This window comes from Pinus tabuliformis, chromosome 2_1 (assembly GCF_031772625.1).
Source record: "Pinus tabuliformis cultivar Carrire ecotype Pingquan chromosome 2_1, CPIR1, whole genome shotgun sequence".
NCBI classification, from domain to species: Eukaryota; Viridiplantae; Streptophyta; class Pinopsida; order Pinales; family Pinaceae; genus Pinus; species Pinus tabuliformis.
In genome coordinates this window covers 84,080,725-84,095,359 of record NC_142299.1, presented here as the reverse complement: position 1 = coordinate 84,095,359, position 14,635 = coordinate 84,080,725, and positions in this window count along the sequence as shown.

Sequence of the window (14,635 nt, the reverse complement as noted above, 5' to 3'; positions counted from 1 at the left end):
GAATATTCATACCCTTTTCCTACGTTGATCTTTGGGTTGAGAAAATGGAGCCTACCAACCAAGGAATTCCCCTTGGTGGAAATCTAGTCCCTTCTCCTCTTGGGGAGATGTTGGTGCGCCCCATATGGCCACATTGTCACTTCCAGGACTGACAATTGGCTTGCCAGTATGGCTCTTCTCAACCAATGTTGTTCAGAACACCACTATTCCTGAACAATCGAATCAGCAATTAGACGAGTCCAGAGTTACCCACCAGCCTTCTACTTCCTCTAATTCTTCCTCTCCTCCTTCCTCTTCGCTTGATGGAACTGGTAAAGCTAAGAGCCAAGTTCCTAAGGAGAGGAAGGGAAAGAAGAAGAAAGAGAAAAAGAGGAAGGAGCCAAAGGTGAATGTGGGAAAACGAGTGTCGTCTAACGAAAATCCACACACAGCATGGACCAGGCCTAAATCGCCATACGTCATTTGCAAAGGAGACCACTTTCACAGAGATTGTCCTTGCATCCCCCGGATACTAAGGGACTGGTCTCCTCATTTGCACAATCCGATGTCATCAACCTCTGGTGATCATGTTGAAAGCACACCGTCGACTAGTGAAAGTGAAGCCCCAGGACAAAAAAGGAAAGCTAGATTTCCTTGTAAACTGTGCGAAGGCGACCATGCCCTCCACCGTTGTCCCTTCTTAGACGAAGCTAAAAGAGTTTTGGATGATCGTCCGGTTTCAACGTTATGACTTCCTCCTGGATATAAAAAACTCTTGCCGAGTCCATCACTAGTTGAGAATCCAGCTGGCCCGCTCAGGTGGTCGGCTGAAGCGCCTATCATTGAAGATAAACCAACTGAATCCATACCAGACAAAAGTCAAAAGGTCGAGGCGGCAGTTGACCCGGTCTTGCCTTCAGAGGTTTTATCTTCGAATGATACAGTCACTGAGGAGAACAAGGATGACACCGTCCAAATTCTCTTCATCAACACAGACTCCGACGAACATGGGGGCAATCTACCCATTCCTTTACTGCAGGAAGGAAGTTCGTCAGAGCCATGCCCGACCGTCTACTCGGTCCCACCTCCAAGCAACCTAGTTGTCTCCTTCGACTGGAATCAACTAGGCAGACCCCGTTTACCAGCAAGCATACCATTCCGAATTATCGTTCAAATATATAGAATGGTCATGGCTAGTACCATCATAGATGAGGGGGCTTCTGTGAGTATCCTTTCCTCTATTGCTTGGAAAGCGCTTGGTTCACCATCGCTTTTGCCTGAGATGAGAAATCTGACAGGCTTTGATAAAGGAACCAGTTGACCTTTAGGGATTCTTCCCGATGTGCCCATAACATTGAGAAGGAAGACAGTTCGCATGAACGTCATGGTAGTTCAAGGACCCTTGGATTATAACCTACTCCTTGGACGAGACTATATTTATTGCATGGGAGCCATCGTCTCCTCACTCTTTAGAGTAATGTGTTTTCCGCACGAAGGAAGAATGGTCAAGCTCGTGGACCAGCTTTCATTTCCCGGATCACGCATAGCAAATAGTCATATACCGTCCCTAAATGGTCTCTTCACGCAAGAAATGTCTCAATCCCTAGTCCATCCTCCCGATAAGCGCGAGTAATTCGGAGGGATATGACTGAAACCCAGGGGGCATGCGTCCTGGTCTGCTTCGGCAGGAAAACTTCGGGTATGGGGTAGGTTTCCGCGGGAGAATATGACTAGTCTATACCCCATCCGTCGGTGGAAGAGGAGCTATTCTAGAATAAGATTCTCTTGTCAAAGTTATGTGAGTTGGCAGACGTCGTCGCTCACCTTTGTTTATCTCGGTAGACATCGCCGAAGAAGTGTTTTGTTTGCACCACGAATAGAGCAATCTTTGGGTAACCTGTAAGAGGTAGGCCTCTCCCGATAGAACAAATGTTTTGTCTGCAAATTGAGGGGTAACCTTGAAACCATATTTTATACCTGGGGGCATGCAAACCTTTTGGAGTGCAAGCAAAGAGCGATTATTTATCTGTTTTTGGGATTAGTCGTTTCCTAACTTGCATAAAGAAAGGATGTGGGGCAAAAATCTAAAAGTTGCCGTTTTTATGAGACATTCTTATCATATGACTGGATTATCGAGCAGTTTTAGCACATAGTTCAAGCTCCATAAAAAATAAACATAAGATCTGAGCAAATGTTTCCATCCACGTTTAAGCTCGTTAAAAAATTAACTATTCCCCGGTAAATAACCACCGTGAATGAACCATTTCAGCCATTAAAGCCTTGGTCGTGTTTGCACCGTCACCTCCACTTTTTCCATTGGCCGATCATTCACCTCCATTTGATTGTTTACCCATTTTGAGGAACAGCTACGAAGAGTGATTCCGCTAGCCATCCTTGTGACACTGCCGTGATTGGAAAATTCCAACCCTTACCTGGAATCAGCTGCTACCCATTTTATCACTCGTTCCTCAAAATACGAGTCTTCTTTAAGCTCTTTTCAACCGACTCGTAAAATATGAAAATATTGCCGAGTTTTGGCCTTCCAGCTCGTTAAAGCGACAGGAAGTGCTATCCCTCCTCTAGATTTTAATCTTTTTGGACCTGAGGGATTATTGCACAAAAAGATCGAGCGCTTGTTTTTCTCGGCTCGTTAAAACTATCGAAAATTCATCCCTTCTGTATTGTTTTATACTTTTTCGGACCTAAGGGATTAGATGATGAAAAAGGAATTCCGAAGTTACCTTTACGTACCTTTTCAGACTCTCTAAAAATGAAGAGGACCGAGTTATCTTTGTCGTTAGACTCGTTAAAAAGATTAAATAGCGACAAACTTGTCTTTAGGCGAGAACGAGTTTCACTATTGCTAGGCTCGTTAAAACATAGCGATGGGTTTGCTCGAAGGGAAAATTATAGAACAAGCATATGTTATCCTCCTCAAGCTTGACAAAAATAAAGAGGTACTAGTCAGCAATGACTGGGGAAAAATTGGGAAGAAAACTCAAAGAAACTTTGTTGGTAGCAAGTCGCTCTTGAACATGACACTTCCACTCCGTGCCTGAGTCGGGTTGGGTTGTTTCATTCACCAGTCACATCGCCATGGTCACGCCATACCATCCACATTTGGGGTAAATGCTACCAATCCATCACATAAGTGTCGCCGACATGTTCAAGAGAAGTCATCCAAAGAAGTCACCTGTGTCCCATCCACTACCATACATTATACTTCATTCCTTCATGACCGCCATCCTGAACCATATATCATCAGATCGTTTTCACCTCCATCAAAATTATTTGCTCCGTTCCGTGTCATTGATGTGGGATTCATTAAGGCCCTCCTTTGACGGATCGCTTCTTGTCGACATCAGCTCATTATCCAAGAAGTTGATCTAGGAACACCCCATTCAGTACTTTGAAGCTTGCATGCCTCAATGGCAAGTTTCTCACTTCCGGCGACAGGTATACATCAATGACCTTCGACCGAAAGATTTTGCGTGGTGTTCGACACCAAGTCCTTTATTCGCACCACGTGAATTGTACTGCAGTACCTTGAGGGTCATTATCATTATCGGTGATTCCTCTCGCGCTTGTTAACAATTTACATCATTGACTGGTAATCAAGCGATGTCTTTCCATGTTCGACTTCAAAACATTTCTCACATGGATCGACTTGTACTTCGAGTGAAGATCGGATGAGATTGAAGACCCCGGATCTAGTTTCATCCATCCGGGCTGCGATATATATTCAGGAAAATAAAGACATTGAAATGTACAACATTGCAGCATAGATAATCATCCTACCAAATGGATGATGACTCTATCAGAATCATTAGTCTACCATCAGACGATTGTCTGTCCTATGTACATGAAAATGAATTTATAAAGCTGAGCATGGGAATGCCCACCTCAGCTAGATCATGAAAACAATATGAAGATAATGTATTGTATTGTATCTTATTACAGTTCTCCTCCCAGCATTGAAAGAACTTCAGATCCTCCTAATAAAGCATTTCACCCGATAAACGGCCTCATACTTTAAGGGGCAACTGTTATAGACATTTTTGTGCCTTACAGCTCTAAGCATGAAATGTCCATAAACCAAGGGCTCCTAAGTCCTTAAAACTGTTGTTCTAACTCCTAAAGGAACAAGGTCAACAAATTACAACTTCTCCCAGAAGTTCTCCACCAGAAACTACTCAGAATCAGTCAAATCAGGATCATTTCAGCTGCTCCACTAGCTAGCTGCGTTGCAAAGCACCCAAATACACTAGCTAGGTGCGTTGCAGCGCACTTAAATGCACTACCAAGGTGTGTTGAGCGGGAAATGACAAGTGGCAGAGTCATTCCACGAGATGGAGAGACAATGGAAGCTTCCAGAATCTTCTCCAATGACACTTGCCTCATTGAATTCGACCAAGGATGAGTAAGAGGCTCTCAGTCTCCAAGTGGAAGCAAGAACTGACAGAGAGAAGACACTGGTCAAATCATAAGCTGACTCATCCTCCTTGCATACATCTATATATGGATCCCTCATCCAAGAGATCCAAAGGCTGGAATATTGTACATTGCAGAGAATTGCTGTTGGTTTTGAGATTGATATCAGAGTATTGGGTGATTTATGCTTTGTTGGAGGTGAAGAGGGGCTTCTCTCTGCTGGGAGGTTGATGCTGGATTAGGAATCATCGGTTGTAACACCTCCTGGACCTTCTTGTTATATCAATAAAACTATTTGAGTTTCTCCTACATGCTTGTGTATCATTGATGTTTGTTACATTTGTATGTTTAACTTAAATCTGATCCTAAGCTTTTTATGAGCATAAACCCATGTCTTTGTATAGTTTCCTTCTTCTGTGATCTTGTAGGTGCTTGGTGAAGCTGGGCAAGTAAGGGAGCAAGTAGCTGGAAGCTGTCAAATAGGAGAGAGATTGGATCAAAGGACTAGCGCAAGACACCGGTTGGTTCATCCTATTTCTCTTTGTTTATAGTTCATAAAGAAGAATACAAAAGTAGTTTTCTCTGTTTCTTTCTAAGGTCACTGTCACACCTTAGTGGGATAGGGTCGTTCTGAATAGACACTTTTCCCGTTAACACATATCAGAGAGGATCAAACTTCCCATGTTTTCCCTTATCTTCTCTTCTAGTATCCCACCTTAATACCAGGTATCCAACTTTAAAATCAATTTTGTCGGCCTTTTTGTCAAAAATACCCTTCATCATTGATTGATACATAATCAAATTATCTCTTACCTTATCCCTTCTTTCATGCAACTCCACTACCTTATGCATCCTTCTTATTAGAGCATTGGGCTCTTCTTTCTCAATCGATGGTAAAAGTAAAGGAATTATCTGCCTGAGTTTATGCTTAAATGATTTAATCCCTTCTTTCAAGGGAATCTTGTGCTGAATAATGTTTACATCATATGCCTTGAGATCCTCATAGGACCAAGCCAAAACATCAATGTACTTCCTGAAAAGCATAATATATCTCTCCTTATAATTAAGTGGAACTCCATTAAATAATTTAACTAACCTGGGCTTGTTCTGGGTTCCAATATTGTGATCTTGAATCTTCTCATCCCGTGGAATTTTCTTTGAACTAACAACTACATCATTGGAGTTAAAAAGTATTTTAAAAGGAACAAGCCCCCTTAGCAGAATATTATCTTTGAATTGAATATTTTTGTGATTAACTATGAAATTTTTAAAACCACTTATTTCTGCACTTTCTGTTGTTTCATCTCCATCTTGATCAATCTCGGTGCCCTGAAAATCTTCAATCATAGTCAAGAATTCCTTAATCTGTTGATTATCCTCAAAAACCTGCCAGTGTTTTATATTATCCGAAACAGAAGGCCTATGCCTCATTTCAACCTCATATCTTAGATTTATAGGAGGCCTAAAAGTACTGGCAGCCACAGCCAAGGAGTCTGCTAATTTGTTCTCATCTCTTGGAATGAACTTTATGTTAAAAGCCTCAAAGAAATTCTCAACTAAATCCCACGCCTCATTTCTATATGCCCTAAGCCTAGGGTGTTTTGTTTGACAATGGTTCTTTATTTGCTTTATAATCAGCTCTGAATCTCCAAAAATGGAAATTGACTGGACTCCCATTTGTTTTTCTATTTGCAGAGCAATGATCAAGGATTCATATTCTTCCACATTATTAGTCGCTTCGAACTCCAATTTAAAAGAAAAAGGGATCATATTACCTCCAGGTGTGATTAAAAGGAAACCAGCACTTGTTCCTTCTTTAGAATAGGCTCCATCAAAGAAGCACTTCCACACCCCTTCTGTTTGCATCTTTGTATTTACACAGCCTGAGTGAGCTGCCTCTAGTTATCTTCAACCAATATTGCATTTTCATGCAGCATGAAGCAAGAAAATTCATCTTTTTCTTGGCTATATACAGGTGAATTACTTGCTTTGTTCTTTATGATTTTTTTAACAAATCTTATTTCTCTGTACAACCTTCTTTCTTCCCCACCAAAAATTGGTATGATAGCATAAGTAAAATCCAATTTCAAAACACCACCCAATTTAGCCCCCCATGACCTAGATAGCAACATTCCAAACCTAGCAGGGATATCTGTTACCATTACATCCATTACCAAGCTTCTAGTTGGGATTTGGGCTAATGACACCACCATATCTTTAATGACCCCGAGAAACTTGACTTTATTTGAATCAAAAGAATATAGGTCTCTGTAAGGTTTAGTAACTTGTAGGTTTAGTTGTTTCATTACTCATAGTGGCATAAGGTTATGTGAAGCTCCTGAATCAAACATAAAATTATGCAAGAGAAAATCATGAGTCAATAAAGAAATGTAGAAAGGAGGTGTTTAATAATCTACCTCCTCCACATGTGGACCAAAACCCACTACTGGTTTATCCTCTTGCAGATTCACAATGTCATTTATATTCACATTTTGAGACAGGTTGATAAACTCAGCAATCTCTCTTTGATAAACTGGTGTTTTGACCAACTCTGTGAGGGGCACCTGAATTTTGATTTTTTCTAACTCTTTAGTGAGATTAAACACATGGACCTATTTAGTATTCCTTTCATTTTCATCTTCACTCTTTTTCATCACTAAAATATCTTGTGGAATGGAAACAATTTTTTCTAAAGGAATTTTATCACTTTTATCATGAGAAGACTCACCTTGAAGAATTCGAGTCTTGCTAATTGTATTATGTTGTTTCTTTCCTTTATTTAATTGTTTTGTAGGTTGTGGTTCTTGTGGAGTCGCCTTTTGTAGGGGGGATGGAACTTGCTGCTCACCTTCATTTTCTTGATTTCTAGATCTTTTTCTTGATCTCAAGTCATAGTACTTATGTAATTATGCCTGCATAAAATCAGTAAACTACTTCCAATATTCATCAATTTCGTTCTTATCATAAATGGCATCTATTTCAGTATATTCTTCTCCCTCAACACCTGGTTCATCTTCATCTCCTGCATACAATGTGAAAGTATGATCATCATGATCTTTGGAATGCTCTGGTGCTTCATCAAGATCTGTGTCTAAGTAAAGTGGTGCTTGAACCTAACCTTGGTCTTTTCTCTCCTTCTGCAAAATTTGCAGAGGTTTTCTTCTATATTGAGGATTAAAATTTCTATTTTGTTGTACTTGCCTCTGAGAATTCTTACTCTCCAATTCCAATTTAATCAATTTATTAGACAAATTTTTAATTACATTATTCATATCCTCTAATGTTTGACTTTGAGAGGATTCCACTTTAGCCTTTCCCTTATCTTGAGTAGGTTGTGTCTCTGGTGCTTTACCTACAGCCACCAGATTTGCTTCTATTTCTAAGGCATCAATTTGGATCTGATCAAGGGTTGTGGATCTTCTCTCCCTTAATGTGAACCCAAAATCTGATTCAAATGCACTTGCAAAAGTTATTTTTTCACTAGCAGGAGGGGGCTTGATCTCCACTGGAAGACTATTGTAAAGTTTATTGAACCTTCTAATGAACTCAACAACACTTTCATCAGATTTCTTCTTAATAGCATTAAACTCTATGAGTGAATACCCATGGTCTCGTTTCTCTCCCCATCTCTGGGTGAATAGGCACTCCATCTCTTCCCATGTAGGAATAGAGTTATTAGGAAGCCCTTTAAACCACTTTCTTGCTTCACCATCCAAGGATTGCACAAAAGTCTTAAAACAACATCCAAGTGTTCAACATTGAGATTTTCTGCAAAATTACAAAACACTACTATATGCTTCTCTATTGTTTGTTCATCCTCCCCTGAGAAATGAGGAAGAATTTTTAAGTATTCTTGAGGCATTTGATTCAACTGTTGTGGAAACTAAATAGGTGCATATCTATTCAACAAGAATGCAGGTGCTGCCATGTTTTCTCCTGAACTTACTAAACCTTGAGTACCAACAGATGTAGAACCTGACTGAGGAGTAAATGGAGTATGAAAAGGTGGCAATGTAGTTATAGGTTCAGGTTGAATAACTATAGCAGATACTGAGAAAGAAACAGACTCTAAAGACTGTTCTTGACAGTTGGGTTCTTGAAATGAAGTGGATGTAAAAGGTATCTCTTGGTCAATAAAAGGTAAATATTTGGATGAAAGATGTGTTGAACTGCTGCCAGGTGCAGACAATGTAGGACTTGGTGTAACTGGAGTTTTTGGCCTTCCAACCCTCTTGGAAACTAGTCTCTCAGGGTCTGAAAGGGCTTGAACTTTTTGTTGTGAGGTATATGACCTCGTATGAGGCCTCTTTGAAGCCAAAGTTATTATTTCCTGTTCAATACAACCAAATATTTCCTCCTCACTGAACAACCAAAGGAAAATATTAAAAACCCAGGGAAAAGTGTTCTTGATTTCGTTCCCTAGCAACGGTGCCAATTAATGTTGTCCCTTAAGAAACCAATTTCTTGGTTGTGTAGAAATTGTGCTTAAGACATTAATGTTTATTATTCTTGTCACTTATTTGTTTGATGTATCCTCAAGTGAAGGGCCTGAAGGACCTGACTTTTAACCCTTAATACTTAGGTGATATGAAAGTCTCAGAATGCCATATGATTGCTAAATATAAATGCTGAGTGAAGAATGCTTTGAGAAGTTAGAGACAATATGTTGTTTTTCACAGAAACTATTATCTGTAATGCTTTGAGAAGTTAAAGACAATATGTTGTTTTTCACATAAACTATTATCTGTAACTTAGAAGAAATGTAGAAGTAGGAACTTTAAGTACAGGAGCGCTCTTTTAAGGAATTTTAACTTCATTCACATAAGTAAACAAAGACATGCAACTTCATTACCATACTTAAAGAAAGGAAGATACATTATGACACATAATAGAGAAATTACAAATCATACCCAACAATGTGTGGAAAACTCCTGATTGTTTCATTAATCATCAGTTTATCAAGAATACAATAGCCTAGTCTCCAGTTTCTTCAAAATTTGAACCCTTTTTCTATAATTTTCCCTCCTTTTATACATCATGGGACAATTGGTAACCACCAAAACTGTCAAACTTATTAACTATCTACTCACTGTCTAAAGTAAAAATCATTACAAAATATTACATTGGAGGGTAAAAGACACCTCATTCTTCTCAAGAAAACATGATAACAAGAAGTAACAGAAATTAGAGTATGATTAATGATTGTTGCTCGTTGTTCAAATCTATAGCTTGAGTAGGTGGTCTGATGATAACTAAACTGCTTTAACACAGCAAAGCGGCATCTTCACAAAATTCTGTGCGTCAACCTGTGAGTTATGGGTACACATATATATTGGAAGTGCTATAATTGGCAGAATCACAAAGAAACCCTTATGGCCCACATATATATCAGCAGCATTCAAATTGGCAGAATCACAAAGAAACCCTTATGGCCCACATATATATCAGAATCGTTCTAATTGGAGGAATCACAAAGAAACCTAACCAATCACCATCGATCCTTCCTTAAATGCTTATGGCCAGAACAAAAAGGGAAATAAACCCCGGTTCATAACACATCAGGTTCACCCTTTCCACAAACCTTTACCTTCCCCATAGAACTGAAAGGAAACAAAACTGTAGTTCATAGACTTCTCGGGTGCAAAATTTATAATAAAACTTGTGCACTTTTTTACGCAATATTCGTCGGATCTTGTCCCTTCTTGATGAGCGATTGTGATTGATTCAGACTTCAACGAATTAAATCACATTTCATAAACCATCGTTTCCATTTTCTGGATTAAACTTGTTCCTTGTTAACCATGCGATTACCTTCGGATCTGAATCCTTCAAGCGAACGACCCCGATTAACTAAGGTTTTAACTCAGTTTTATAATTCCTCGCATCCATTTTGGAGTTATCCTCCACACTTGTTAGCACATTATTACCGTAAAATTTGTTGCCTGTTGATCGAATGGCTCTGATCTCCTCCTGGGTTTCTCACATTCGAAATCCATCAATAACATAAAACAAATCACTTCTTTCAAACTTCCGCATTCTCTTTTAATTTTGTTAGAACATAATATTTGATTTTTTTATATATTTTTTGCGATAAAATTGAAAAAAAAAATTAAATGACAAACGATGCTACAACAATACAAATTTATAGGAGTCTAAGTGGTCACAATATAATCAAATCCAACATAACAATAATAATATAAGGGCACAAAAATAACAATAAGGGCTATAATGACAATAGTAATGGGGGAATCAGTAGTATTATAGGGACCTCACATGCCCCTCTCCTTCAAAAAAGTATTGTCCTCAATGCTTGAGTAGTTCTGGATGCTTTTGTATAAAATTATCACCCTCCGATTGTTATAGACATATTTGGGCACTGCAACCCCAATCATACATGTCCATAAACCAAGGGCTTCTAAGTCCCAAAAAGTGTTGTTTCATACCCTAAAGGAGCAAGGTCAGTTGATTACATCATCTCCCAGAAGTTCTCCATGAAAAACTACTCAGAACTAGTCAAAGCAGGACCATACAAACTACCCAGTACTAAAGGTGCAATGCATCTGACCTGCCACATGCAAAAAGTGCGATGCATACTGGAAAGCCCTTCTATAGGGTGCAATGAACGAGAGCAGACAAATGGCACAAGTAGTTTTCTAGGTGGAAACCTAGAGAATCTTCTAGAAACTGCTCATTTGACACTTGTCTCTCTGAGTTCGCCCAGGGATGAGTAAGAGATCTGAAATCTCCATGTGGAACTAAGAACTATCAGTGAAATTACACTAACAAAAATCCCAGAAGCTGACTCACTCTCCTGTAAACATCTATATATGGATCCCTCATCCAAGAGATCCAGAGGCTAGAATTTTGTAATTTGCAAGGAAGTGCTATTGGTTTCTCTTTGAAGACGTTGTTGGGTGATCTTGCTTTGTATAAGGTGAAGAGGGCTTTCATGCTGGGAAGATGGCACTGGGTTAGACCAAGTGGTTGTAATTCTCTCTTCTACTACTTTTATCAATAAAGCTATTTGAGTTTTCCTCCATATTCTTGTATATCTCTAAATATTGTGTTGTTATATGCATTTCTATGGTCAATATATATCTGATCCTATGTTGTTTACAGTGATAGATCTCTATGCTTTGATGGTATTATGCTGCTTTGACTCTACAGGTTCTCTTTGAAGCGGGACAAGTAAGGAATGAGTGGTGAGATTTTGTCAAAGGGGAAAGGAAACAAGCAAGGAGCCCAGCGAAAGACTGAGGTTGGTACTCTCCACTTCTTTCTCATCTATCTCTTGTAAAGGAAAACACAAGTAACTTTAGTTTGTTTGTTTCTAAGATAGCTACCCATCTTAGTGGGACTAGCAGTTCTGAATAGACACTAGTTTTCCCGATAACAAAATGGCGACTCTGTTGGGGAGCGATTAGTTTGATTGCTTGTCTCTATTTGTTTGATTCATAAACCACAGACAGAGCCTGAAGTCAAGCCAGCTAGCATTCGAACTGCATTTGCTATGCAAGTGCAAAGTAGATCAACGCTACTTCAGTCAATCTCCAGGTTTTTTTATGAACTGAACAACTGACTTGCAAACATCCTAAGTGCCCTAGAGGTAGCTCAAGTAACCTCATTAGATCAGCCCTATACTTTGTATTTACTGACTATCGTTAGCTCGACCTAAATCCCTGAACTAAACTGCAAACTATGACCAAAAACCAAGTTAAAGTCTCGTTCCTGGTCCATCGCACCCTCTCCTTTAGGCAGACTAGATGCATCGCACCTCCCGTGTGTAGTAGGTGAGATGCATCCCTATTTCCCTGTGTTACAGGTGCGATGATCAGGTAAGACTGTTTCTGCCTCCAGATTTTGGTTTTTCTTCATTGTCTTCAGTTTTATTCAGGAGTTTTGTTGTCTATGATCAGTAGACCATTGTTGAAACCCCCTTCCTTTGCATCATTCAGCCTCCATTGTACAAATATTTGTGAATGTTTTTATGTATTTTTCACCATTCACAGTTCTCATTTACAAAATAGTAGCTTAATCGAACTGTCGTCTTTTGATCTGAAAGTGTCGCAAGTGTCGTTTTCAGTCAAAGAAAAGAATCCTTCTCTTCTTGATAGTCAATTACATTGTTACTCTTGTATTTGATCTGAATTTATAGTATTTCAAGTGTCGAAAGTAGTTTTCATTTCAAAATCGCAAAGTGTCGTCTTGCCTTCCTATCGTTTTTTGAAAAGAAAATCATTAGTACTGTCGCTTTGAAAGAAGAGATAATTCAGATTTGTATTTAGCATTATTTTTGTCATTCACACATTAAGAAAGTGGAAAACAAATACATGCACATGCATTTGCATTTAGACCACTTGTTGATTTAGGACAGTGCATCTAGTGTGTGCTCTCTGCTCTATGTTGAAAGGATTTCGTTTCTCTTTCCTTAGTAGCTAGGAGTTTCATTGCAAAAAGAAGAGTAAACGACTGTTTATCATCTTAGATTTCATATTTAGGAGTTGTATATCTACATCATGCGGTGAACCTTAAAGGAAAACTTCTTAAGAAAGATCAACTGTAAAATAAATTCAATGAACATAAAAATACTTTGGAACCTAACACACAACATCTAGAAGTCTAGGCTAGAGACGTATTCCGGTGTCGTAAAGCCTGGTAATTGTCACTTTCATCGTAGGTTGGGTGATTCCTCCTCTTTGAGATGACAAGTACCAGTACAGATTTATGCTCCCATGTTCTGTCGAGTATATATTGAGAGACCACAATAGGCTATATCCTTTATCCTCAGGAAGATGTGTCTGCTGCCCTATCGATTGCAATGCACTGAACACAGAATTTGGGAAGATTGACTGCCATACCGTAAAAAGTATTCTGCAGTTTTACGATTGGTTTGGTAATCCCTTTGTCTAGATTTCCAGAGAAGTCTCTTTCATTCCTTTTCAGACTCCTTAAAGGAAAAGGTCCATCTGAGCACTTGTCACTTCAGGCTCATTAAAAATTGAAGGCGACTAGAGTCATCTTTAGCTTTTTCTTGACTCTTAAAAAGTGAAAAAGCAAGTTGTGTCAAAGCATCTAAAATTTATTTTAAACGAAATAACGTCACTGTTCCCTCATTGATCTTAGGTTGAGAAAATGGAGTCCACCAACCAAGGATTTCCCCTTGGGGGAAATCCTAGTCCTTTCTCCTCTTGGGGAGATGTTGGTGCACCTCATATGGCCACATTGTCCCTCCCAGGATTGACAATTGGCCTGCCAGTATGGCTTTTCTCGACCTCTGTCGTTCAAAACACTGTGATTCCTGGGCAATCAAATCAGCAACTAGATGATATTAGAGTTACCCCCCAACCTTATACTTCATTTGTTTCTCCCTCTCCTTCTTCCTCTTCGCTTGGCGAAGCTAGTAAAACTAAAAACCAAGTAACTGAGAAGAAGAAGAAAGGGAAGGAGAAGAAGAAGAAGGAGCCAATAGCGAAAGGGGAAACCGTGCATCATGTTACACTAAAAAATGTCACCATGACTATTTACAGTTAGCGTGGCTCTATCAACAGTCATGCTATCCTCCTAGGCAAGTCTTATGCCTCTGCTCTCCATGTCAAACTCCAAAAAGAGAGAAAGTCTTTATAAATGTATTTATCTCTGGGTACGCAGGTTCTCTCAACCTTACCTGCGGATACGCACCTAATATTCACAAAAGCTGCGTACTTGTACGCTCTGTATGTAAAGGGGTAGGTGCGTACCCCTGTAAAGGTCAAAATGCGCAAGTTTCATCTTTAAAAAGTTACTTGTGGTCATTTCTAGAGCATTCTAGAAGGTTGTTCGACGTGTATTGAGTGCCTCCAGATGGTTCATGTACCCCTACCAGAGAGGAACTTACCCCATCAATAAGGGAGCTATCCCATCCAAAGAGGGGATTATCCCATTGATGGTGGACCTGATTAACTTCCTCTTGAGCACTATAAATGCAGGCATTGGACCAGAAGGAGGAGAGGTTGGAAGCTAAACATTTCTAAGGGTAGATGTTGCTGGAATTAGGACTCCCATTTAGAAGCTTGTGAGGAGAGATTGCCATCTTTGCTTGTTCTATTTGGAAGTGGGTGAGCTTTGTCAAAGTAAAGGAGAACTCTTGATGGACCCTGGGAGGGACTTGCACAACACCAAGGCTCAGGTTGTAATTGTTCCTTTTGTTTCCTATTAATGCAAATGAGTCCATTCTTCTCAATAACTT